The following is a 26,359-nucleotide window of genomic DNA, read 5'->3' as shown; positions in this document are numbered from 1 at the left end:
GCCTGTATCACTCATGCAAACTATGGAGAAGCAAGGTCCGATGTTCCAGAAAATAATGATTTTACAGAAGTATCATTACTGCCACTGACCACTCAGGACGTGATTCCAAATGTGCTTCAGTGACAGAGCACACAAACTCAGCCGGTCTTTGACAGAAACTGTGTAAATGCTTAATTCTGAATAGGTTCACTGGCCGCAAGCGCTCGAGCCGTCACCTCTCCTTCCACAACACTGCTGGTTCCTACTGCTATCTTTATCTTTAGCTCAACACTTACCAGGTAGTTTTCTCCCTGCATTTATTTTTTAAAAGTCCAGAATCCACTTCCAAGCCTTTATCTCCAGGAATACAGACAAGAAAAACTGAAAAATTACTTCTATGCAAATCTGCTGAGAGTGACTAATAAGAAACTGGGAGCTTTTTACCCACCTCATGACTCCCAACTGCCATCATCTCTTGCTCTGCAGCAATCAGTGACAGTTAAAAATAAATTCATGAGTAAAACACGGAACAGAACCGCTCAGGGTTGTTATTCCCAAATAGAAATTTGGTGCGAAACATTCAGATTTACAAGAGGCCAGACTACAGCCCATCTGTCAAAGGAATGATTCACTGCACAGAACCTGGGTGAGACCCCAGCCACAGGTAACCACAGTCGTGCTGACGGCCACCCCATCGTTCAGCTACTGCAGGGCCTCCGTCCTTAGCCCAGGGGAATCGCAATATCCCCTTCCTGCAGCCACCTTGTCAGCGAAGTACAGGCAAACCCACTTCAGCTTGGGCTGCTTTACTTTTAGGTTCTACGGCATAGCTGCACGCACGTGCCGCTGTCTTCTCCTTAGTCAGCTAAGAGCTAAGTAGTCGTGATCTGTAACAACCTAGACCACTACCATGAGGAACGAAAAAACCAAAAAGCCTATGCTTGATATCAGACATGAAGCCTTAATGCCGAGAGCATTCACAGAAACCAAACATTGGAGAGCCAATTTGTGAGGTTCTCTTAAGAGCATGTGAGGTTCTTCCTTTAAAACAAAATTGATCAAACCACCATTTTTGAAAGCGTTTGCTGTCTAAAGGAAGTTGAGTACAACATGGATGGATACAATGCTAAAAAAGGTGTGAGATATCTACAGATGACATCAAGGCAGAAAAGAGGCCAGAGAGGGTTTTTCCGGCTCTTCACTGCAGAACAGAAAGCCCAGTGAATCAGATCTAGGACTCACGTTCCTGCCCCACATCAAGGCATCATAGCTCAGCTGGGGAACAGACCCACAGCACTGTTGGCCTAAATAAATATTGCTCGGTTACTTTTGGTAAACTTGTGCAGATCAGCAGGAACTTAGCAGCTGGCCTACAACCACCAGTCAATTCATGCAGCAACACAGGAGGTTGGTCACCTAACTGGAACATTACAGACAAAGCACACCCTGGCTGCGCTAATTCCAACAGTGAATAACTCAGAAGAAATCATTAACCACCACACGTGCTAAGTTTGATTTAATTTCTATTAACGTCTGTTACCTTAGCATGCCTTTATTTACACTAACCTGCTAGTATAGTATATAGTTAGTTCTAAATAGCATGCTTGAAGGTATCCAATCTTCATTTACAGCTCTCATGCAGAAAGTGAAGTCAATATTAAGCTCCCTCTGCACTCCAGTGACACAGAAATTCAAAAAAAAAAAAAAGCAATCAGCCGTGCAAACCCTGAGTATGTTTGGATTCTCTAACTCTGCAAGGCGAACTAGTTTCAGCGAGGAGGTGGTGGTTTGGGTGGGTTTTTTGACAACGCCTTTTCGGTGCTCTGTAAATCCTTGTTGGACATAGTCACAACCAGAGGTGACACATGACCAGTGAATCAGGCTGCTGCGGAGAACCAGTGAACTAGAATTTGTAAAACTGCCCACAGCGATACGTTCCCATTTAATATTTAGTTGTCTGAAAACAACTTTTTTTTCTTACAAAGCGTTGGCTACTCTAGCATAAGTTTAGATATCACAGGAACGACCCTCCCTGTGAAGGTGCTAGTGGGAAGGTGCTGACTTGTACTAACATAAGTTTTATGCAGGGGCTGAACCCCAAATCAATTTCTTCCATGACGAGAGCTGGATCTCAAATCAAATTTCTTACTGGGACCATCAGGGTGTAAGTAGCGATGTTTGTATACAAAGGTTAAGTTGAATATTAAACTCAAACCATCACGCCAGCGTCTGTAACACGAGCACTAACAAAAACACATTGCAAAAGTTGAAGGAAAATTATTCCCTGTGTATTCTTGCTGAGACAAAAGGAAGTATGCTTACAAGGCTCTAAAGACCTGCGGTCTGCAGAGTTCACTGCGAAGTTTAAATAACGACAGGGTAGGAACGCAACGGGAGAAGTGTCGCTCCCGAAGCAGATGGCAAAGTAATGTATTCCATACAGTTCGCACGTTCGAAGGCGCCCTGGGAATCAGCTCAAGCAAACTTGGAAAACAAGAACGTAAGCGCAGCCAGGGAGAGGAGTTACAACGCTGCCCTAATTTGGGAAAAAGGATTGATTGGGGAAGAGATCTGGGTCAGTGTTACCTACTGCAAAGGGCAGAGAAAGCGAAAGAAACTAAAGACCCACGAGGACTTTGCTAACTCCGACCCACAGCAGACACAGCGGCAGGGAGGGTGCGTGTCTAGCAACGGCAGTGCGACTGGAGCCCGTCGGTTGTTCTAAAGACTATCTTCCCTCCCTCTCTGGGGAAGGGAGGTTATAAAAAGCTGGAGTAGAGGTATAAATATTTTGATTGGCATTTGAAATCCATTTTGAGGCCTCCCGCAAGACTAAGATGCAAAACCGGATTAATCTTGTCATAAACATTTTTTCATACATATTTATATAGCGTATGAAAAGCTGCTTCAAAGCTGCTCTGCTATATGCAGGCAAAAAATGAATTTTCCTGCATGAAGACGAGAGGAAAATAATTTTGCATCCATCTTTGACTACGCCAACCATTTCCAGCATCACGGCAATTACTCCTTCACAACCTCCACTTCTCCCTTTGCTTCTGTTCCTCGGGTGGTGGTGGCCTGCTAGCATCTGCCCCTGCTTCTGTTCCTCTGGTGGTGGTGGCCTGCTAGCATCTGCCCCTGCTTCTGTTCCTCTGGTGGTGGTGGCCTGCTAGCATCTGCCCCTGCTTCTGTTCCTCGGGTGGTGGTGGCCTGCTAGCATCTGCCTGTGCTTCTGTTCCTCAGATGGTGGTGGCCTGCTAGCATCTGCCCCTGCTCTGTTCCTCGGGTGGTGGTGGCCTGCTAGCATCTGCCCCTGCTCTGTTCCTCAGGTGGTGGTGGCCTGCTAGCATCTGCCCCTGCTCCTGTTCCTCGGGTGGTGGTGGCCTGCTAGCACCTGCCCCTGCTTCTGTTCCTCTGGTGGTGGTGGCCTGCTAGCATCTGCCCCTGCTTCTGTTCCTCGGGTGGTGGTGGCCTGCTAGCATCTGCCCCTGCTTCTGTTCCTCGGGTGGTGGTGGCCTGCTAGCATCTGCCCCTGCTTCTGTTCCTCGGATGGTGGTGGCCTGCTAGCATCTGCCCCTGCTCTGTTCCTCGGGTGGTGGTGGCCTGCTAGCATCTGCCCCTGCTTCTGTTCCTCGGGTGGTGGTGGCCTGCTAGCATCTGCCCCTACTTCTGTTCCTCAGGTGGTGGTGGCCTGCTAGCATCTGTCCCTGCTTCTGTTCCGCGGGTGGTGGTGGCCTGCTAGCATCTGTCCCTGCTTCTGTTCCTCAGGTGGTGGTGGCCTGCTAGCATCTGTCCCTGCTTCTGTTCCTCAGGTGGTGGTGGCCTGCTAGCATCTGTCCCTGCTCTGTTCCTCGGGTGGTGGTGGCCTGCTAGCATCTGCCCGTGCTTCTGTTCTTCGGGTGGTGGTGGCCTGCTAGCATCTGCCCCTACTTCTGTTCCTCGGGTGGTGGTGGCCTGCTAGCATCTGCCCCTGCTTCTGTTCTTCGGGTGGTGGTGGCCTGCTAGCATCTGCCTCAGCAGAGTGGTGTTTTCTGCACCATGCTCAAGTACTGACCAGAAACCAGGTGACCCAACTTTCAGCATATTTAACAGCTAAAGGACGAGAGGCAGAGCTCTTCTCAGGTACGGCGATTCACTCTGAATGGATTATTATTTGGGAGAACAAAAAGTTCTGAATGAAGACCAAGCTGTCCTCAAAAAGCAGAGCTGATTGAGAGAAGCAGGGAAGGGTTTGCACCTCTGCTGTCTTTTTTCCTTCACAATTTACACTGGAGACATTTGGTACGCTCTGATGCAACGCGATCTTTCAGCCTTCTATTTCTAACAGTTTGTATTTCTAGCTCAGCTTCTACTTGTTCTCTTCTTTCTGCAGTTCCCTGCCAGCTACCACAGCAAATGCTCTTTTAACTCCCAGCAGCAGCTGACGTCTCCCCACTGGCGGCACAACCCTGCGTTTCCTTCTTGTTTCAAAAGCGCGATCGCGTCTGAACGCTTCAGCCTGAGAACAAGCAGCTCTGCAAGCTCAGTTTCATCTTCCTCTCACATCTCCTCCAAAGCCAGAGATGCAAAAGCATGTTGTTTTCCCCCTCCCTTTTTTATGGAAGCTTGACTTTGTTACCAAAACGTCCCAGAAGACCCATTTTACTGATTTTGCCTTATGCTCAAAATCCTTTCTCTTGACAAGTGAAACATGTCGTTTGAGTTGTGTACACAGCACACGAGATGTGTTCCCTTACTTCCAGAGCTGTGTTATATCCGCAGCCAACCACACATCTGCAGAATAACTGTCTAGCTCAACAACTAGTTGGATTTTCTTTTATGAAAGGAAACCGAGAAATATGAGCAATTCAGCTCCAGGGCCACATTTGCAAGTTTTATGCTTCTTGAAGTAGGACGCCATGACTTACAAACTAGCCTTTTTTTATTGTTATTATTTTTCCCTCCCGTGACAGCTATTGTACAGTTACTGGTGTTCCTTTGCGATTTGTCCCCAAGCCCGGAGTCAAAATTAAGCTGTCAAAGAGCAGCGGATTTGACTTCCCAGCTCAGCTCTGGGCAGCTCTATCAAGCTTGACCCACTATTAAACATTTGTGGCCAAGAGCCAAAACACGCGATCCTCTGAAAGTTAATTGCGAGGTTTTGTCTTTCCTCCCAACAAATTGCTCGGCGGCTCTTGCCCCACAGGATCACTTAACGAGCGGGCTGGGTTCATCCAGATAGATGAAGTTTCATTTCCCTGTGCAAGAACTGCTACTCTGGAGTAGAGATTCACGCTATTCCTGCCGAAGAGAAGCACTAAAGGTCTGTATCGTCGGCCACGCAGGGATTACAGAAGTGTGTGGTGGGTTGTGAACCCCACAGAGCAGATCACGCCCCAGCAACTCACAGAGAACAAGCCCAATTTCTCCCCGCCTCTCCAGCGGCAGGCTTAACTACTCTTTCTCTAGAGTCTCAGAGAAAAACCAAAGCCAAAACAAAACCACAGCTGATGAAGATGTGGTTTCCTCTCATGACTTGTTATCGCTGGAGCTCTCCTCTCTCCTCTCCTTTCCGCCAGGCCCTGCATCGCGCTGCACTGGCCCTGCCACCGGCAGAGACCACGCAATTCACTTGAACTCGCTGCCCTATTGCTAAGCCCAGGGGCACGGAGTGGGGTGGAAAGAGAAAGCCAAAGAGAGAGAAACAACCAGAGGGAAACAAAGTCCAACCTCCAGCACAAAAGACATCTTCACTCAGCTCCAAAACCATTTAACACGTATTTCTAGGTGGTCATTGTGAATTTTGCTTAAAAACCAGCGACAGCCTGTCTCAGCTCTCTGCCTGGGGAGCCCGAGATTCCTTTCTTTGTAGTGGTCAGGCCGCTGCACAGCGAACGCGTGTTGGCGTGGGACACGACCCGCGGGCCGGAGCTTACCCCAGAAGAGCATCTTCTTGCATGCGCCGTGAAATGGGCCTGACACTCTGGAGGACCTGCTAACAGTGAGCACTGAAATTAAAGATTCCAACCCCCACCCAGCTTTTACTACATCACAGAATCACAGAATGGTCGGGGTTGGAAGGGACCTCTGTGGGTCACCCAGTCCAACCCTCCTGCTGAAGCAGGGTCACCTACAGTAGGCTGTAGAGGACCTTGTCCAGATGGGTCTTGAATATCTCCAGAGAAGCAGACTCCACAGTCTCCCTGGGCAGCCTGGGCCAGTGCTCCGTCACCCTCAGAGGGAAGAAGTTCTTCCTCATGTTCAGCTGGAGCTTCCTGTGCCTCAGTTTGTGCCCATTGCCCCTTGTCCTGTCGCTATTTAGTTGAAATCAAACTCCAAGTGGCCAGATAATACAGAACAAAATGAAAATGAAACGGGTTTATGCACAGCCCTCCCCTACCAGCCGTGTCCTCACGAGGCAGACCCTTTCTTTCGGCTTGGCTCTGTCTCAGCCCAGGCTGCTCGGAACTTCTCACAGCCCAGGCTCTTGCTCACCGGCCACTTCTGGTCCCCGTGATGCTACAGCCTCCCCGCATGCGAACTCTCGCCCCACGCTGCCTTCCCACGCCACGGGCTAGCAGCTTCTGCCCCCGAGCAGATCCACTTATTTTCAAGGAAGCGTCCATCTCCCTCCCCTCCATCCACAGGGCGTCCATCCAAGAACCTCCAGCAAAGAACTCACCAATGACACAGGCATGAGTCTCATGATGAGAGAAATCAATTCTGCCTCATTTCTTTGGCTTTGGAGCTTTTAAGGAAAATCCTTAAACCACTTCCTCTTATTCAGTGTGAAACGTCTCCTAGTGTTTCCTCTGGAAGTTTTAATAAAATTCAACAGATCCAGGCAGCAGTAAAAACTGCAGCAAGCTGCTTCGGTGTGTGCATAAGAGTTCTGAACTGGCTTGCACATCACTGAAGATTCACAGAGAGCAGATGACTGAATTATCCCAGGCTTGCTGGTATCTCAAATTAACAAAAGAAAAAAAGAAAAGGTCTTTTTCTCCCCCTCTACCAGTCCCCAACTCACTCAATCTTCCTGGACCCCATCTTGCTTTGCAAGTTCCAGTAACATGTGGCAGCACATCATCTTTGTCTGAGAAGAGATCTGCTCAGCAGGTCTTTCAGGTCTGCTTTTTTTTTTTTCCCCGAGATGGTGAAAGGTAGATTGATTTGCACTGGTACTTTGGCCAGTCCCTCGCTTCCCATTTGCTTCTTCGCAGATTTTATGAAGGACGTGACCTGCATGGCTGCCAGACTTTTACGACTTCATCTGCAACATTTACCACGTGCCTTTCCCAGTCTGAGCTTGTTTACTGCCGTGTCAGTCTCCGCCAGAAAAGGTGAAGGTTTTTTTATGGCTACGCAGATGACTGCCTTGCACTCTGTGCTGTCAGGAACATCCCCTGATTTGCCACGCAGCTTCCCAAAATACGCTTTCCAGGGATTCCTGATGACTTCCCAGGCTGTTTGCACTTTGCCATCTGCTGCCCCAACACCACTCTCACAAGGCATGGGTCTTCTGGTGAGATGGAGCGAGAAAGTCCTTTTTTGCATTTGATGCCTTCTTTGTTTCTGCCTGCCTCTGAAGCCGTAATTTTCCACGTTCTGGAGCCTTTCAGAGGGTGTGACACGGAAAACAGCTCCTGCGTCTACAGCGGACGCTGCCCAAATTGCAGTGTCATGACCAGCACACAAAAAAGGCAGGACAACAGTGCAGGCAAGACCAGGAGAGAAATGATGAAGGAAAACATCCCCCTGTAAGGTCCACCATAACAAAACTAACTTTGTAACAGAGACTGGTGCATATAGCAGAAGGCAGCAGTACTCACAGCAGAAGAGAGACTCGGGTTACAAGGAGCCACTACAACCACCAAGATGGAAAAAGTCAAAGAGTTACTAACTGATGAATTAGTCAATTAGGGGACCTTATAAATGCCCATAAATATCTTTAGGGTGGATGTCAGGAGGATGGGGCCAGACTCTTTCCAGTGGTGCCCAGCGACAGGACAAGGGGCAACGGGCATAAACTGAAGCACAGGAAGTTCCAGCTGAACGTGAGGAAGAACTTCTTCCCTCTGAGGGTGACGGAGCCCTGGCCCAGGCTGCCCAGGGAGGCTGTGGAGTCTCCTTCTCTGGAGATATTCAAGACCCACCTGGACGCAGTCCTATGCAGCCTACTGTAGGTGACCCTGCTTTGGCAGGGGGGTTGGACCAGATGACCCACAGGGGTCCCTTCCAACCCCGAACATTGATTCTGTGAATTTGGAAGGTTTCCACGGCTGCAAAAACCAAATTTGCGAAGCATCAAAGAACCAATGCAAAACAACTGCCTGCAGAGTCACTGCGAGCAGCCCCATCCAGCCAGGGGAGCGACCGGGAGGAGCAGTTGACCATGGCCATGGGCTGTGCTGACCGTTCTTGCCTTGCTCCTCACGCGGCGGCATCAGTACCCTCCGTTCCCTTTTTACAGCTTAACGTTGTCTTCCGAGCTGCGTTTCACCACAGTGGCATTGCATGGAGGCCACAGCTCCTCGAAATGTCGTTGGTATAATAATTAAGCTGACTGTGATAGATGCCTCTGAACATCTTGACTGAGCTGCTTTTTCAGAGAAAACAATTCTTCAGTGCTTTGGAGAAACGAAGTGCGGGTCCCAAGGAAAATCCCTGCAGGGCTTATAACTCTTCCAAAAATAAATACGGCCTCCAGATCTTAAGTAGCATATTAAGCAAAAATGTACTTAAATTTGTTAATTGTGTCACACAGTACTGAAACGCTTGGGAGAATACTGGAGTTTTCCAGTAGTTATTTAAGTCTGCATCCCTACTGTTCTCAAAGTGATTATCAACTTCTTCCTCCCCAAACTACTGTCATAGTCACAGCTTCCTTGTCACACGCCGCTTAGGCAAATCTGACACATGAACGGAAAGATATTCATTATTTACAGTGTGAAACATTTTAACCTCAGAATAGCATGCATGCGTGGTGTGCATGAACTTATATATTTTAGAGGTATATCACAGAAACTGAGGCATCATATGCTGCCTTATTTCCTATACCCATTCTGTTTAATTCAGCAGAAAAAGCATGTCCAAACCCCATATTTTGTGCGTTATTAAAGGGAAAGGTGAAAAACACTGAGCACTGACAACCATTCTTAGAAATAGTTCAAATAAGATTATTGTCAAAGTGTATGAATAAAGTATTTTCTGATGGAGTATCCTTACTGCTTTCAAGCATAGTCTGCTTCTTCCCTCACCCGCTGCTTGGGTTGCACATCGATGCCACATTTTCGTCTCAACTGTTTTATTTCATGACTGTTGCAAAGATACACAGCAACTCCGAGGAGCCGAGCGGTGTCCAAGAACAGCTTACAGCTGCTTGGCAAAATACTGTCTTTATAATGAAGATCTGTACTTTTGATGTGTAAAAAATACAAGCTAACCAAAGAACACCTTTGCTCACGAGCATATTGATGTGAACAGCCTTTGGGTGTGGGTGAACATCTAGACACCACTTGCAAACTCCAGGAAACAATTTTATAATTCGCGTGGCTTTTTCAGGAGTACTTCAGCAGCCGCTAAAACGCAGCCATCGTCGGTGCTTTTCTGTGCTCCCTGCAACCAGCCCCAGTAGCTGCACCCGGCGAGCCCGCGCCCGCAGCCCCAGCGTGCTCCGTGCGCCCCGTACCACTGCGCAGAGCTCGGCTCTCCTCTCTCGGCTCATAGGCTGTCAGCCCTTGAAGTTCCATCTCTTTCCCTTCACAGAATCACAGAATCACAGAATAGTAGGGGTTGGAAGGGACCTCTGTGGGTCATCTAGTCCAACCCCCCCGCCGAAGCAGGGTCACCTACAGCAGGCTGCACAGGACCTTGTCCAGGCGGGTCTTGAATATCTCCAGAGAAGGAGACTCCACAACCTCCCTGGGCAGCCTGTTCCAGTGCTCCGTCACCCTCAGAGGGAAGAAGTTCCTCCTCATGTTCAGACGGAACTTCCTGTGCCTCAGTTTGTGCCCATTGCCCCTTGTCCTGTCACTGGGCACCACTGAAAAGAGCTTGGCCCCATCCTCCTGACACCCACCCTTCAGATATTTGTAGGCATTTCTAAGGTCCCCTCGCAGCCTTCTCTTCTTCAGGCTGAACAAGCCCAGTTCCCTCAACCTCTCCTCGTAGGGGAGATGCTCCAGTCCCCTCACCATCCTTGTAGCCCTACACGTGACAATGACAGAGGGAACAAGGAGCCTTTGAGTCTTTCCCACTTCCCCTGATAGTGCCAAGTCACAGATATCAATCCCACAGCTAGCAAACCACAAACAGATGATTTTAAAGGGTTTTTTAATAATATAGGAAGTTTAATAAGCCTATAGCTAAACCAACTGAGCATCACATTTTTCATATAGCAACAGGAGGCTTTGTCTCCCATCCAGGTTTTCCACTGTTTTCCAAATGAAGTAGGATGTTATTGTTTAACTTATAGATTTATTTTTTTTTTAATTGAGGACTGCAAGTTACGGGAGATATCTCTCTCTGTATTCTGAAAATAGGTGGAAGTTATCTTCAATTTCAAAATTAAAAAAATCACTACAACTCCACCACAAATTCAGTATTACTGTACAACTATCAACGAATATTTACAAAATTTTATATCTTTCTCCTCGCCTTCCGGAAACAAGCATTTCAAGATCAAGTGAGGAAGAACCCTAAGCCTAGTTATCAAGCAAGAGCAAACAACTATCATGAAGCAAGAGCAAACAACTATTTCCCCTATCATGACTGAACGTGAAAAGCACATTAATCTTCTCCTTTGCAAGCCTTCAGAGTAGTGGACAGACTAACTGCTTTCCTCTTCTCTGAAAACCAGCCTGTTAAGCGAGACCCTTGATTGGAAACATTTTAAAGTTTTAACTAACCTGGCTTTATCCATGGAGCCAAGGCAAGGACGGAAATCAGTTTAAAAGAGTGAACGTAAAGCTGAACACCAGAGAAGCAGCATCTTTCAAGCCAACCCTCACTCACATCCTAACACTGACCATCCACATCCTACTCTCCTTTAAAGAGCAAACCTGAAGAGGACAGAGTCTTACTCTGGGACATTCCTGACAACGCTGCAGAAGCACGCAGGCAGCCCCAGGACCTGCCCAAGGCGGCAGAAGATGGGAGAAGCGTGACCACTTGAGCTGAAAAACGCAAGGAAACATGGAAGTCTGCAGGATTTCTCAGCCTCCCCTCCCTGGTGAGGCTTCCGAGGGCTTCGCTCACCCTAAGGATGGTGGCACAGCTCAGCAGGTACCCGGGGCACGCCAGGGCTACACCGCTCTCTTGATAGCTTTTGCCTAGACCCTGCTGGAGACGACTGCTGCAACTCCAAGCTGCTGAGGCCCTCAGGTTTTTCAAGTAATGGATCAAGCCAAAATCTTCCGGTGTAAGCCAGAGCACTTAACTAGTCACACATCTCACAAGGGAATTTAGACCTTACCTCTGTTGTTGTCTACAGAACAAACAACTTTTCAGAGATGCCTAAAACCTGTATGGTTCTTGTGGCCAAAATGTGTTAGGTGTTTAACATGTAGGAAAGTTTTACAGTAATGACTCTGATGGTGTGCAGATAAGTCCCCACGTTGTTGGCTAGAACGGTCCACCACTGTCAGCAAGAATCATTTGGCATTAGCTGTCACAGAATCACAGAATCACAGAATAGTAGGGGTTGGAAGGGACCTCTGTGGGTCATCTAGTCCAACCCCCCTGCCCAAGCAGGGTCACCTACAGCAGGCTGCACAGCACCGCGTCCAGGTGGGTCTTGAATATCTCCAGAGAAGGAGACTCCACAACCTCCCTGGGCAGCCTGTGCCAGGGCTCCGTCACCCTCAGAGGGAAGAAGTTCTTCCTCGGGTTCAGCTGGAGCTTCCTCTGCTTCAGTTTGTGCCCGTTGCCCCTTGTCCTGTCACTGGGCACCACTGAAAAGAGCTTGGCCCCATCCTCCTGACACCCACCCTGCAGATATTTGTAGGCATTTATAAGGTCCCCTCGCAAGAACAGTACAATTTGTGAAAGCTATAAAAACCTCTTTTTTTTTTTTTTTTTATTGTTCAGTTCCCTCACTCTACAGAACGAGATTTTAGCTTTTGGTATGAAGTCATTGCTAGGAAAAGGATATATAACACCTTCACCTCTTAAAATAACTGATAGTGTAATAACTGTCACTGCTGTGAATGGCAGAAACAGGAGTGACAGACAAATGGGATTTGCACCTGGAAAATTCTCTCTTGAATGTGTTAGATCTACTCCTTTCCTCACAACAGGGGTCAAAAGCACAGTGTAAAAAATGTAGCTGTACATGCATGCACTGCGTAAGTCGCAATGCCAAGGATCTTTCCACACTCCGGAGCACAGGGATTCCTATACAAACGGTTCTGATACTGGGCACTTCCCTTTTCCTGAGGTCACCAGGCAGCTGAAGAGAAAACGTTTGGTTTGTACTGGCAAAGATTAATTCTGAGATTTCTTCCCAAGTGAAGTCCCCCGTGTCATTCTGGAAACACGTTCAACGTGCATCTCGTTTCCTAGCCTGCGAAACGGACACTGCTGTTTCTGACTCAGGCTGTGGTTCGGAGGTGCCCACGAGAGTATTTCAGTTCATTTATGAAACATGTAGTTACTACGTGATCACTGAATAACAGCTCAGATATAAAAAAAAAAAGTCAAGCTTTTCTAACACCGGAACTGTGAATCTGTAACATGACCTAAAAAAAAGAAAAAAATCATCTGGAAGCCTAAAATCTTGTTTGTACTGAGAACAACCAGGTTTTCCCCACTGCTTTCAGCTCATGATGGCCTTCTCTTTTGGATCGCAGAACCACCCATAATTTCAGTATATGTATAATTCCCTTCTCACTTTAGTATTTAGCCATTTTCAGAGAAGCCATGAACACCTGAATTAAGTATTTGGGTAGTTTAACTTTCCTCCAAAGCCTGAGAGAACCAGGGAAAATTAAAAGCTGAATACAAGAAAGGTCCATTGATAAACGCACATTGTGATCATTCTAGTGCCTATTGCTTGAGATTATCACCTGAGGAAGCGACGTTTTTAAATCATACTGCTTGCAGAGTTTGGAAATATCTCAGAACAAAGAAGCTTACGTTACTTTTCTCTGAAGCTTTAGCTTAGAAATAAAAGAGCAAGTTCTTGCAGTTTCTAATAAGTCCTTAAACTCATGCATAAACATTTAGCTAATTCCTGGAGTCGTATGTACAGACAGCATGGTTTGCAGCTGCGAATTGTGAATGCTTTAAAAACAAAAACAAAACTCAAAACAAAAAACCACTCTGTTTCCTGAGCCCGAACCCTAAATTGACTTGTTATGCTCTACTATGGTGCATATACGGCTGTTGAAGTCATTACTACATTTGGTGCGGTTTCATTATAGCGGCAACAATTTGACACCCTGTAGTGGCAATTCTAAACAGAAAATTAAATCATACATTTGTTTTAGTTCAAGCTATGAAAACTATCCATATATACAACATAAAATCTCTTTGAGTAATAGGTTTTCATGGACACAACTTTTTTCACAGGTAGGTAAGCTTCAGCCAGGTAGGAGACGGAAGGATAGAAATCATATACTACAGATACTGCACCTGGTAAAGTGCTGCCCAAGGGCAATCGTACGAACGAGAGTGATGAAGGAAATGGAGAGCCACAGCAGAAAGACTCAAAACGCTTACTGACTGATTACTTCAGAGATGGGATGGATTACCTTAGATAGGAGATTTCAGAGAGCTGTGTTGAAAACAGACAAAGCAGTGAGCGGTGCGCAGAGAATGGGTTGAGAACTGCCCTCCTCCTCGGCTCACCGAGCAGAGACCGGGGCCACGCACGGGCACCCCGCTGCGCCCACGGGGCCCCCGGCCACGGCACCCGGCCCAGCCTTGGTAACCCCCAGGAACGTAACGCTGGGAGGACACAGCTTCTGCGTGCTGCGTGGTTCTTACACCTTCCGCAACAAGTTGTGGGTGCTGGTGTTTGCACTAACCCCACGAGTGCCCAGACGTTTTAAAGGCAGGAGACTCCACTGAGACTCAGGAGCTTACAGAATCACAGAATCACAGAATCACAGAATAGTAGGGGTTGGAAGGGACCTCTGTGGGTCACCCAGTCCAACCCCCCTGCCGAAGCAGGATCACCCAGAGCAGGCTGCACAGGACCTTGTCCAGGCGGGTCTTGAATATCTCCAGAGAAGGAGACTCCACAACCTCCCTGGGCAGCCTGTTCCAGTGCTCCGTCACCCTCAGAGGGAAGAAGTTCTTCCTCATGTTCAGATGGAACTTCCTGTGCCTCAGTTTGTGCCCATTGCCCCTTGTCCTGTCACTGGACACCACTGAAAAGAGCTTGGCCCCATCCTCCTGACACCCACCCTTCAGATATTTGTAGGCATTTATAAGGTCCCCTCACAGCCTTCTCTTCTTCAGGCTGAACAAGCCCAGTTCCCTCAACCTCTCCTCGTAGGGGAGATGCTCCAGTCCCCTCACCATCCTTGTAGCCCTCCGCTGGACTCTCTCCAGTAGCTCCTCATCTTTCAGGGGAAACGTTTTTTAGTTCAGGGGAAAAAAAATCAGGTGGCTTGTAACCCACAGAATGAGATAAAGCTCAAATTCTGCGGTTGGAGCTTTCATCCACCTTAACAGAAACTGTCAACAGCATATCTCAGGGAGGCAAAACGTTGTTATTTAACTTGGGATGATTTCTAATGCAAAAACATAAACAAAGCAACCTTTTATACAGTTGATCAGGCAATAAAAGCAGCAAGTATGCTCATGGTAATACCTCCCTGGCATCATGCTGTGGTGTTTACAATGATCTTCTTCAAGCTCTCCCAAATCGCTCTCCCAACGAGGCTAACAGATACCCTGGCAGGTTAATAGGACAGCTCTGCTTTCAGATGCTGATGCCAAACAGGTCACCCATGGATAGTAACAGCTCAGAATAGTGCTATTAGATTAAACTGCGTATTTACCAGAAACACATTAAACAGATCTTGCCCTTAGCAACAGGTTTTTCTCTTTTAAAGATAATTATTTTGTAAACTATTTATGGGAACTCGGAGACTAAAGTCAAAGAGGCTGTTAGGTGGCTTGTGAGCTTGTATTTTCCTGTGTTTTGTTCTGAGAATTCGATTAAGGACAATGACTAAAATTACAGGAATAAGACATTTCCCTTCATTGGCTAGATATATAGATTTTTAAAGACAGAAGGCAGCATTGTATTATCTCATCTGACCTCCTCTTAAACACAACTTACAGAACACTGGTCTGAACCTGGACCTTACTTTCGAACAAAACATACAACCTCCTGTCATCCAGGGTGAAAAATCATGGGAGAAATTCCTTCGCTGTGCCAAAGCAGGGGGATTACCCAGCAGAGCAGGAGAAGCAGCAGCTCCAGTGGTCCTGAGCTCAGCAGGATGGAGCACGCCGTGTCTCTAGCGGATCCGGGGACGCCAAAAGGAGACCACGTACCCTAACACCACGGGGTGTTGTGGAGTTGTGACCGAGCATCGCAGGGTGCCACGGTGTGAGCATTCAGAGAGTAAAATAACAAGGCAGAAGCACAGCTTCCTCCTTCTAGAAGGCCAAAACAGACACCAGCATGTCTGTCAGAACATGTCATCTTGAGTTTTGACTGAATTGAATGCTTTTCACACCATTGTAACTGAAACAAGCTCATTCAAAAACAAAGGAGGAAGACAACGTGGCTGAAAAAAATCCCCAACAAAACAAACAAACAGTGTTTACTGGCCTGAAGACCTGCTAACTACTCCATATCCAACATCCAGCCCAGCTTGTATCAGGGAAATATCATGCACATGAACTACATAAAACTTCAACCTCCAATTGAGCAGTGAGATTGACACGCTTCTCCCAAGTATTTTTCTCCCCTCAGTACTGTTACCGTAGAATAGCTCTGGAGATAAAGAAGTAAGGGCGGTTTTATGCCTCTGGAGCCTCATCCTGCCCCGAGCTCCCCGTGAACGCCATAGTGCCTGCCTGCAGAACGATTTCTGCACGGGGACGCACGACAGTAACAGCCCAAACCTGTTTTGAAGCCAGGACTAGGTAGCAAAGGCTCTTTATTCGGAGACCAGAAGTTATGGATTTGTTTTGATCACAGGACATCTCCCCTCTTTCCAACACATGAGAGCGCACACGAGAAATGCGTTATTTTTTTCTTTGATGGCAAACATCCCTCCTTTGCCAGCGGGCAGGGGTGCTAACGTGCAGAGGGGACAGTCACAGGGAGGCTGAGAGGAAGATGGAGAGCCTCCCCAACGACGCCAAGCTTTCCACGTACCATCTCGGAACCAGCGAGACTGAAAGAGTGTCATAGGTGAGGAACAAATTAGATACCGACTCCAATAACCACCTGCCTATTTTCACACCTTAGATCCCTTCAAGACGATACTGAAGAAGAAATTCAGCTTAGGGTGACGCAACCACCTGCCGCAGTGCTGCTCTGCGTAACAGCCCTTCTGCCTGGCGTGGGCAGCCGTTTAACGAAGAACAGAGTAATGGTTTGGTGTCCACAGACACAAAGAGTTGATGCTATTATATCAGAATATCCCCTCGCCCATCACAGTGGAAAAGATCACAGATAAAAGCCATTTTGCCCTCAAGAAGTAAACTTTTATAAAAATTTTGAATTCGTCACAGGCAATTTACTGAGAACAGCTGAAAGAAAAGCTATGTGGGAAAGACAGTGAATGATCTTGTTAAGAGCCTCTGGAAAAGTCCTGGAAGACACTCTTGTCTGCTCAAAAGAAAATTCTCATCAGGTGCAAGTTTACTTCCCAAAAAGTCAAGCTGAAAGCTTATCGGATTGGCAACGGATTACCTTACTTACAGCCATGTAAATCATTTAGTGACACAGTGTTGAAATAAGATAAGACTGGGAGTAATTAGATACTTATTTAACAGACAAAACAGCAGAACGCTGTGCGGAACACAGACTTTCCACCATCTGCTGGAGGCCCTTTAAAGGTCGTCTGGATCACCTGAAGTGCACTTGTGCCTGGTAAGCTTAATTAAGAGCTCAGCGTAGAGTTTCACAACGAAACAAATCCCTAATCCTCCAGTCAAAAACAGGCAAATAAGTATATGTTTAGCTTAATGCTTTGCAAAGCTATTCTTGACTGGAGGATTTTACCTTATTATGCTTGTGCAAAAGCTTGTAGGGGCTCACTAGAAGATGCCAGAGTATTAGCTCACTGTCCAGATACTGGAAAAAAAAAACATCCACACATCTCAAGTCAGCACTACGAGGTCGCCGTTGATATTTCTGGAAATCTCTTTTTTTTCAGCGAAAAAGAGGTTGCTTGATTTCTAACAGCATTTCCTTGAATCCTGTAAAATCTGGACTGATTGACACTACACCAAAAGCAAGCATGTTCCCACTCTGCGTTTCCAATGCCATCTTGGCATCTTCTGCTAATTCAGCAGCCCCTCCTTCCTACACCAAGAACAGAGCGCAAACTCTCAAACCAAACCAATAAAATGCCTTTCTTCCATCTTGACAGCTTTGTAGTAATAGCCATAAACGTCTCTCTTCCAGGACATCTTTGCCTCATGGTGCACAAGGTGGGGAAAGAAAAAAAAAGGGGCACAAATCCATGCCTTGTCGAGCCAGCAGCACAGCTCCCGCTGGTGGCAATGGTGAGAGACATCCGAGGCAAGTGGAAAACACGGATGTTCTGGCAAGTATGTTTTAATCCCACCAACACAAAGATGATATCCTAATCTATCATCATCATCCAATACTTCCTCTACTTCTTTTTCCTTTTATCTTTCCACGGGCATTGCCAAGGAGATACAACTTTTGGTTCCACTATTGCCAGCGGAGCTTTGCTGAAAGCCCTCCGATGCAGGCATGATCTGCCAACCTTTCCAGCGAACGTGGAGCTCCAGCCCTCACATACTGCATGAAATATGAATGCATTTGGCGTATTGTGTTGTTATCACTTCAGTCACGAACAGAAGGAAAAAAATAAAAATTACATCCAGTTAAAACAAAGTTATTTATTCTTCAGTATAGCCCCATTTCTGTTAATTATTCTGTGATGGTTCAGATACCACTTGACTAAAAACCAGTGGTGGAATTAAAGAACACATATATTGTATGCAGCCGGACAGAGTAACATACCTAGAAGGGAAAAATCCACATGCATCTGCCTCAAACAGGAGGCAAAACCATTTAAATACCCTGGAATCATTTTTCTGCATGTTCAGTCATAAGAAAGCTTTTCCAACTTCTCTCCTTATACAGCATCAGAAGTGTTCTAGTACCCTTCTTAAAATGTAGAAGTATTTTTCAGACTCTTGCTTGAATATGTAACATTTTAAAGTACTCAAGTTTTTCCAGGTTACAACATGGCAATATTAAAATATAAGCCATTAAAAATGTAAAAGCAAGCAAAAGGAATCAGTGCAATGTTTTTAGTAGAGATGAATATTCTTAATCAATTTAAATCCAACGTCTAACATTATTCCTTTAGATCTTTCTCGACTTTCAAGCAAACATGAAATTATGTTTGGGGTTGAGCCTGATGTAGCTCAAGATCTGTCATAATGACAGGAGGAGTAGCTGGTAAATTAAGAAAAGCAGTTTTGCTGTTGAAGTAGGTAAGTGGTGCGTACCCGAAAGCAATAGCCAGCTCTGAACGACAGGGCAAAAAAGCTTTTCTTCAGAGGGCAAACACGGCCCGCGACAGCTCTGATGTGTCGCAGCATCTACAACCAGCAGGTCTGAACTCCTTGGTGCAGACCTGAGCACACCAGGCCACTCGGAAAGCTGCTGCCTCTCCGGTAGGCACCCAGGACTCCTCACGGCAACACCACCCATCCATTGCAGAGCTCCTTCTCGAGGGAGATGGCCCCTTCCCGCAGGACAGTGGTCCCTGCAGGCTCCGCTGGCAGCAAAGGCGTCAGCCTCAATCGCCCGATGCGCAGCCTGAGCACAGCACCACAGCCCCTTCTCCCTTGTGAAATTTTACCTCGTGGGCTCATTGCAGCACAGGAACGCGCCACAGTGTTGGAAGCCAACTGTAAATAGTAAGATGTACCTTTAAAAAAGATCTTTCTGACCAGGTCTGGGTTTTCCTACGTCATCCCCAACTGCTTTTACCACCTGAGGCTTTACAGCTACAAAATGAGCACGTTGCATCCGTTACGCACGCTGCCTTTCAGACAGAGGTAACTGTATTTTATTCTTTGCTGCAGTGCAATACTGAAGCATCCTCTCCAGAAGAGAGCGTTCCACACCACAGAGAGGTATTAATAGCCAAAGCGGCAGTCCATGACATGATCTCTTACACTCACTGTATTAGATAAAGGGGACCTTACCTATGGTTTTACCAGCTTTCAAGAGACACTTGCAAGTGCTTGCGTGCACAGGCTTCTTGTAGACTACAACACCGCTTATGGTTTTAGATTCTTGTTTTATTAATGGAAATAGGCTAACAAAATAAATTCCAAAAGCTTTCTGCTTCCCACAGCTCGGGACAGGCTAAGCATCACAGGAATACATACCTTCAGGTTTTTTAAAGCCTGCTTCCAGAGCCAGACATTTCTCTTTACAACCTGTCTTTATGTCACGTTGTTCCAAAATATGCAGAAAAGCATTGACTCATGTTTTAGAATATAAAGGATGCAAGCTGTAAATACAGAGCAAATGATCAACCAGAAATACAAATCCTTTTGTCAAAATGAAAGTCAGACTGAGGGATCTTAGCAGACTGCCCTTGCTATGACTGGGATACAGCTGATTTTCCTCCCAGTAGCTGCTGTGTTTTGGGTTTAGTAGGAGCCGAATGTTGACAACACACTGATATCGGAAACACGTCCTGCGCCCCATGCCACAGCCCGGACAGTCCTTTATGGCACCCAATGTGGGGCCTGAACCCACGGGATTGCCACAGCTAGCTGCCAGGTTTAAACCATGACAGTCACAAAACTCATCTCTTGCATTACACGTTAATCATGAAACCCACATGCAGAAAGGCATGCCAAAATTCTCTTGAAATAAGCCTTTTAATACCGAAGATTGACATATGAGCATATAACCCTTTAGCTTCAGGCAGCAAAACCAGGCTCATCCTGGGTACAAAGCTACTGCCAGCAAAACGCCGATGCCCACGTGCTCAGGGTGCAGAAGTATTTAAGAGCTGGCACTTGTAGTGCCTTCTGGCCAAAAGAAACTCCCCCAGAGCTCGGGGGACAACCACCACCAGTGTATAGGACAGCTTCAGCGGGCTGATACCGACAAGCTCTGACACCGCAACTCGGCATTTGATGAAGTGGCTTAGCTTTGTGGGAAAGGGAACAGAACGCAGACAGGTGTAGGTCAGGAACAGTTTGTGGGCTTCCCTTCCCCATTTCAAAAAAGCTCCAAATGTTCAAGTCATTGTCCTTAAACTAAAAATACTGATAGCTATGAGACAGATAGGAAAGGATGCCAACACGTTCCTCAAAGTAAAAAATTAGCATCTGTGGGATATATTGGAATACGCCCCACCTCTTCCAGGGACACTTGTGAAGTACTACCCTGGTGTTGCTGGTAAGTAAAGGTGGCCAAACGCTTTATCTACCAACATACAGAAGTTTGTTTTACTCAGTAAAACCGAGAAAGACTTATAAAAATATTTAGGAAAATCTTCAGCCTACCAAACCACGTCCTTGCTACATTTAAAAAGCCAGAAGCCAGCTTGTCCAAGAGCTTCTAAGGTTTTCTGAAATATCTTGAGAATGAGCTGTAAAGAGACTCCTTTCATAAAAAAGGACTTTCATCTTTCAAGCAATGACATGGAGGTATTCAAAACAAATTACAGCTCGCATTAAACTGAAACAAGTTTTACTAGGGAAAACAACCAAAAAAATCACTAATTAAAGCTAGCATGGAGACCTTCCTCGCAGGTCTCGGCAAAGTCAAAGCAATATAACTGTAAAGGTGAGATGAAATGACGGCTCTCTGCACGCAGAACAGACTGGAGAGTCACGAGCCGATGCTGCTAACGAGGCAGCACCAGCTCCACGCAGGTGCCAAGACACGAAAGGAAGGCAGCAGCCAATTCTAAGTCTAGCCAAGCTTGAAAGAGATGGTTTTCACTCCCTTTGAGGGATTACGGAGAAAGGGCTTAATAAAAGCACTTTGAACAGTTTGGGCATCTCTTTCCACTCTCTTCAGTTTCATGGCACTCGTCACAGCTCATCCTTTGCACCCTTGCACGGGCAGGTTGCCACAGACAGCTATGCAGGACCAGATCCGTGCTGCTGCAAAACAGAAAACGCCGCTGCAGTGTTGCAGGTCCAAGGAATTAGCGCGTCTCCTTCCTTTGGCTATTTGGAGGCTACTGAAACACTACCGTAGTGCAAGGTAAAAGCTGCCAACCAATACCAGAAGGACCAGATTTGAAGGAAAGGTGGTCTGTTCCGTTTTTCTCTCCAAGTAGCACTCAAAAGCAAGGACAAGCCACATGGAACGGAGGCATTAAAGTGCTGGCCTCTGCCTCCATTTACAAAGCTCCAAGTGCAGCTTTGTGGTGGTGGCTGAAGGAACACCAAGGAGGTGGGAGCGGAGAAAATTCCAGTATGGCTACAAGCCCCCGGAATAACTGCTCAGTAATGGGTAACCAGAAGGTCCATATATCACTTAAAAGGCTACAAGAGAAATGTCTAAATAATGACGTTTTAAAGCATCCATTTGTGAACATGAACAGGAATAGCTATCCTCAACACCCCAGGCATGCAAAGCCCCTTTCCAACGGCACAGAGCAGCGCTCACGCCTCCCGTGACGGGTTTGACCTGCCTCGCACCGAGCAGTCCGCAAGCTGTGCAAAGCAGCCGTTGCCTTTCTGTCTCTTCTATACCTACTAAGTGATGGTGGAAAGCTGTAGTAAGCCCATCTCAGCATTTATAGCTTCTAGCTTTCTAAAACTAACGTCATCTGAAACATAAAGGATGGATTTCTAATACAGCTGTATGTAAAAATGAATCGCGTAATTGCAGCCCTCCAAATTGACAAAGTTATTTTTCACATCTATTGCCTTTGTGGATGGTATCACTACAATTTTTGCTTACAAAGAATGCCTGCAACAAACCATAGCCCTTCCCCCCCAATTAATTACAATTAAAACATTCCTACAAAAGTGTTTCTTCAACAAATAAAGCAATTTATCATTCGTGCATGTTTAGAAACTCAGATACAAAAATGTTTGTTCCAGCAGGCAACATTCAGTCAAGGAAAACAAAAAAAATGGGCAAACATGAGCAGGTCAGTCTCCGCAGAGACGCAGCGGCAATGATAAATGGAGCTCGCACATCTCACACTTGGGCTGTTTGGGAAACAAAATCACCTGCTGGCATTTGTTTCTTTTTCAGCCCTGCTGTCCATAAAACACAAAAACCAGCGCAGGCCCCACAAAACTCTTGACGGCATTACGCACAGAGTTCTTTGCTCCACAAAGCCACTGTGACCTTTTGCACCTGCCACCATGGACCGTACCAGAAGGAAAGGCGAGATGCAACCCATGAGGAGGACCCAGCCACGGAGCAGCTCTGCCAAGTACCACCCACCTGCAGCGACTGCGATTCACTGCGGTTCATTCAAGGTCCGGCTTCGGAGGAAGAGCAGGACTTCAGCAGGGAAAAGCAAGACAGATGAGAGCGAGGGGTAGGAAAAAGCTGGTAGGAGAGAAAGCAGGAATGCTGAGGAGGAAAGCAATCGACCAGAAAGACGGGTGGCTGAACCCAGTTGCTCGCAGCTGTCACTGAGATTCGAGTAGTGGGGGATTCCTCAGTTTTGGTACTAGTCTTTCTCCATGCTTCCCTACATACCCTTGAAAAAAAACCACAGTCTCCTCACTGATCCTCTTAAAAGAAGATTAATAACATTGTCTGAGGAAGGTGAAGAGATCTGAGATGAGAGAATTAAACAAAAAAAAATCTTGTGCAACTGGAGACATTTTATGGATGCAAAATGGTATTATTTTCAGGTACTTAACCCCACACCATCATTTCTTGACAGAATTGAGTGTAAATCAGTTCTTTTGAATTTTTAAAAGCCTGTTAAAAAGGGGAAACAAAGCCAGGAAACGTCTTTCCCCAGCGTTTATTGTTCTCAAATTTACAAAGTGATGTATCAGGTAAATATTTTGGGTCACAGTTTAACTGGTACAGCTTTGAGGTCAACGTGGTGGCACAACTGCAAGAGCTACCTTCTCAAAGTAACCTGGGGAGAAAAGCAGACGACCACTACAACAGACTGGTTAGCACCCTCTTGGCTCACCCCTAGCACCGAGGGAACCCTGGTGAGACCTCTGCTCATTAGTTTCTGGAGCCCATCTGTAGCACTCAACACCACAAAACAACTTTTATGTGGCTTCTGCTGCCTCCATAAATCCCTCTTTTATAGTTTATCATGCAAGATATCAGCCCCAGTTCTATTTTATGATACAAGAAGAAAAAAGTCTGTAATGATCTGCCTAATGATAGCATCTCATGAGAAATTCTATATTACAACAATAAAGTGCCTGTTTGTTTTAACCTTCTATTACTCTCTAGGGACTCATTCACACTGCATTGCACAGAATTCACATGCACCCTGTGAAGGTTTCCTATCTGTTGCTCCCATATTATCATTTAATAGAATTTTTTTTTTTAAAGTACTTTTTTTTCCCATGATACCGTGCAGCAATGCTGAAAACCACAGGCAAAAGGAGAGAGACATCTTTTACACTAAAATATCAAGGGGATGAAGTTCCAAGCAGCAGCATCCGTTATCTGCAGGTAAGATGCTTTTCAGTCCTGGCTAACCCAGGTAGTGGAAGTGGTTACTTGTGCCTCAGTCGGAAACGATCAAAGCGAGGAAAAAGGATTAGATGTCAAAATACTTGAAACGTATCCCTTTGATCAGGATCAAAATCAAGGCTGAACTTTGAATATAATGTGCTAGTACATTTCAGTGGTCTTTTGAAGAAGAAAAAACTTAAATTCATGAACATGTAATACTGTTGCTACGAAGGGGATAGTAAAGCTGACATCTTATTCTCTTTCCCTAATTTGGTAAACCCGCCATGCTTACAACTCTCAGTTCTTGCTTAAGAAACTGAATTCCTGCTTTTTACCGGGGCTGCACGACTCGCGCCATCCTCATCAGCTGCACTACCGGGCCTGACACCTTGCTCCCGCTTTCCACACAGCCATCGCAAACCAACTCGGTTACGCCTGACCAGGTACGAAAGCACGTCTGTCTGTCATTTCTACCCATCATCTACAGTAGACACAGACCTGTATCACGCATATCACAATGACAGTGACAAAAGGAGTAATCTCTGCTACCTCTCAGTTACCAAGTCACCAGTATTTTGAAAAATGCAGAGGAAGAATCTGAAATATAAAAGGAAGAAACATTCCCGAAAGCCACCCTCCATGCAGAAAGTCTGGTACAGAAACCCTCAGCAGATTAAAATTGCTACTCAGGCCTGAAATGTAGACATCACGATGAGGTCATTAAGGTAAGAAGAGGTCTGAAAGCATCTAAGCGGTTCCCAGAACTTAAGAATAAAGAAACCAAGAATGCAACTGCAAAACACAGATTAATGCACAAGGTCACACCAGACTAAGTCAAAGCTAAGCATCAAGGTGGCTACCTGGACTCTCAAGACAGCTGTAAAAATTAATAAACTAGCAGCAGAAAGAGACTGATGTGAAGAAGACTGGGAAGTCAACACACAGTAATAAATAGGGGTGCTTCTAGTCCTGTATCAGATCTGTTACAAAGCAACCTTCTCAGGGAAAACCACAAGTTCAAGTTGTCAACGGTAACTTCACAGTAACTTTAGTTCAAAGCCTGGATTGAAGCCTGGTATTTGAACAAAAGAAACCTCTTCTTTGTAGTCAATAGAGATTTTTCCGGGAGTTCACTCTGAATACGCGCAAATTATCTTTAGACATCCCGAGACAGCCATGTGAGCAAAAAAGTAAATGACTGGACTATTAAGTGAAATTACAGTATTGGCTAGAAGATAAGAGAACGGGCCAAGAACCGAGACGCAGGCAATGATTATAAAAATTAAACTGCTACAGTTTAAAAGCCAAACAGTGTGAAAGATGATTACAGCATGCCTGAGTCAAAAATAATGCAGACAGTCAGCAATACAATGTCTGATTTTTATTCCTATTTAGTCCCTTCTACGATTAGAGGCTTGCTTGTTTGCTTGCTCCAGTGTTGAGCGATGAACGCGTTTGTTGACTTCTTTAAACAATGTCTATTTTCCGCACGGCAGGAGCTTGCATTCCGTCATTGTGTCAGCGAGTTGTTTCTTGCCCAGGAAGATAAAACGCAGCTAATTACCCTACAAAATCATTTGCACTCCGAGTACTCCACCCCTCACATTCAGTGTCCAAACTACGGCCAGACGCTGGCGCTGCCTCCTGTTCGCTTTCCAGCAAAAGTTACTTTTCATTTCTACTCCTGTGGTATAAAAATGATCCAGACTCAAACACTGGAGAAAATTACCAATGTTAACTGCTGCCAATTTTATTTTTTTATTTCTCCAAACAAAGAAAACAAGATTTAAGAATTCTTAGCTAATGCAAGTTTTCTTAGACTAAAATACATTGCCAACAAGTAGCTTAGTTCTGAAAGAGCCTGCATGCACCTTGATGCGCATTGACCAGGGGGAAGAGAGGAAAAAAAAAATCCAGCTTTCATTCAAAAAAAAGTTATTATGGATTCTGATGCCCTTTGCATTGTAAATAAAGATGAGGCACACAATCCCTCACAGGCTAAAAACCTAGGAGCCACCAAAAAGCTCCACCTTGAAGTGAGAAACCTGAACCACAACTAAAATTTACTTAGGAAGTTACCAAATTTATTCTGGAATGGTCCTGCTCATTAATGTCTTGAATGGGTGAAAACTTTGGGGATATTAAATTCTTCAGTTGTTCTTTTTCTTTACTCCAACAAAAAAGAAGACAGATGAAAATTCAATGTAAAATGTTTTTCGCGTAGCTCATAATGGTATTGTTTTTCTAGGGCATATTTCAGGTATTGTTAGTTATTATATTTAAACAGATACTGATATGCTTAGCTCTTGAGAAGTATATTTCTCAAATAACAGTGGTGATTTGGGAAATCATTATGATGGACATTCATTCAGGTTTGAAATAATGACACTAGGAGATAAGCACTCCAGGACTGAAGAGCTGCTTTCAACAGTCTGAATTATTCTACATCAAAGGTTGAGCCAAAATTAACCTCCAATATAATCCTAATTTATCTAATGAAAAGTACTACGTATCTCACTCACACATAAGTACATTTAGCAATTTTACGTGTTCTTCTAGTAAGAACTTTCT

Source organism: Opisthocomus hoazin, chromosome 9 (assembly GCF_030867145.1).
Source record: "Opisthocomus hoazin isolate bOpiHoa1 chromosome 9, bOpiHoa1.hap1, whole genome shotgun sequence".
Classification (NCBI taxonomy): domain Eukaryota; kingdom Metazoa; phylum Chordata; class Aves; order Opisthocomiformes; family Opisthocomidae; genus Opisthocomus; species Opisthocomus hoazin.
Note: the sequence above shows the minus strand (reverse complement) of the source record.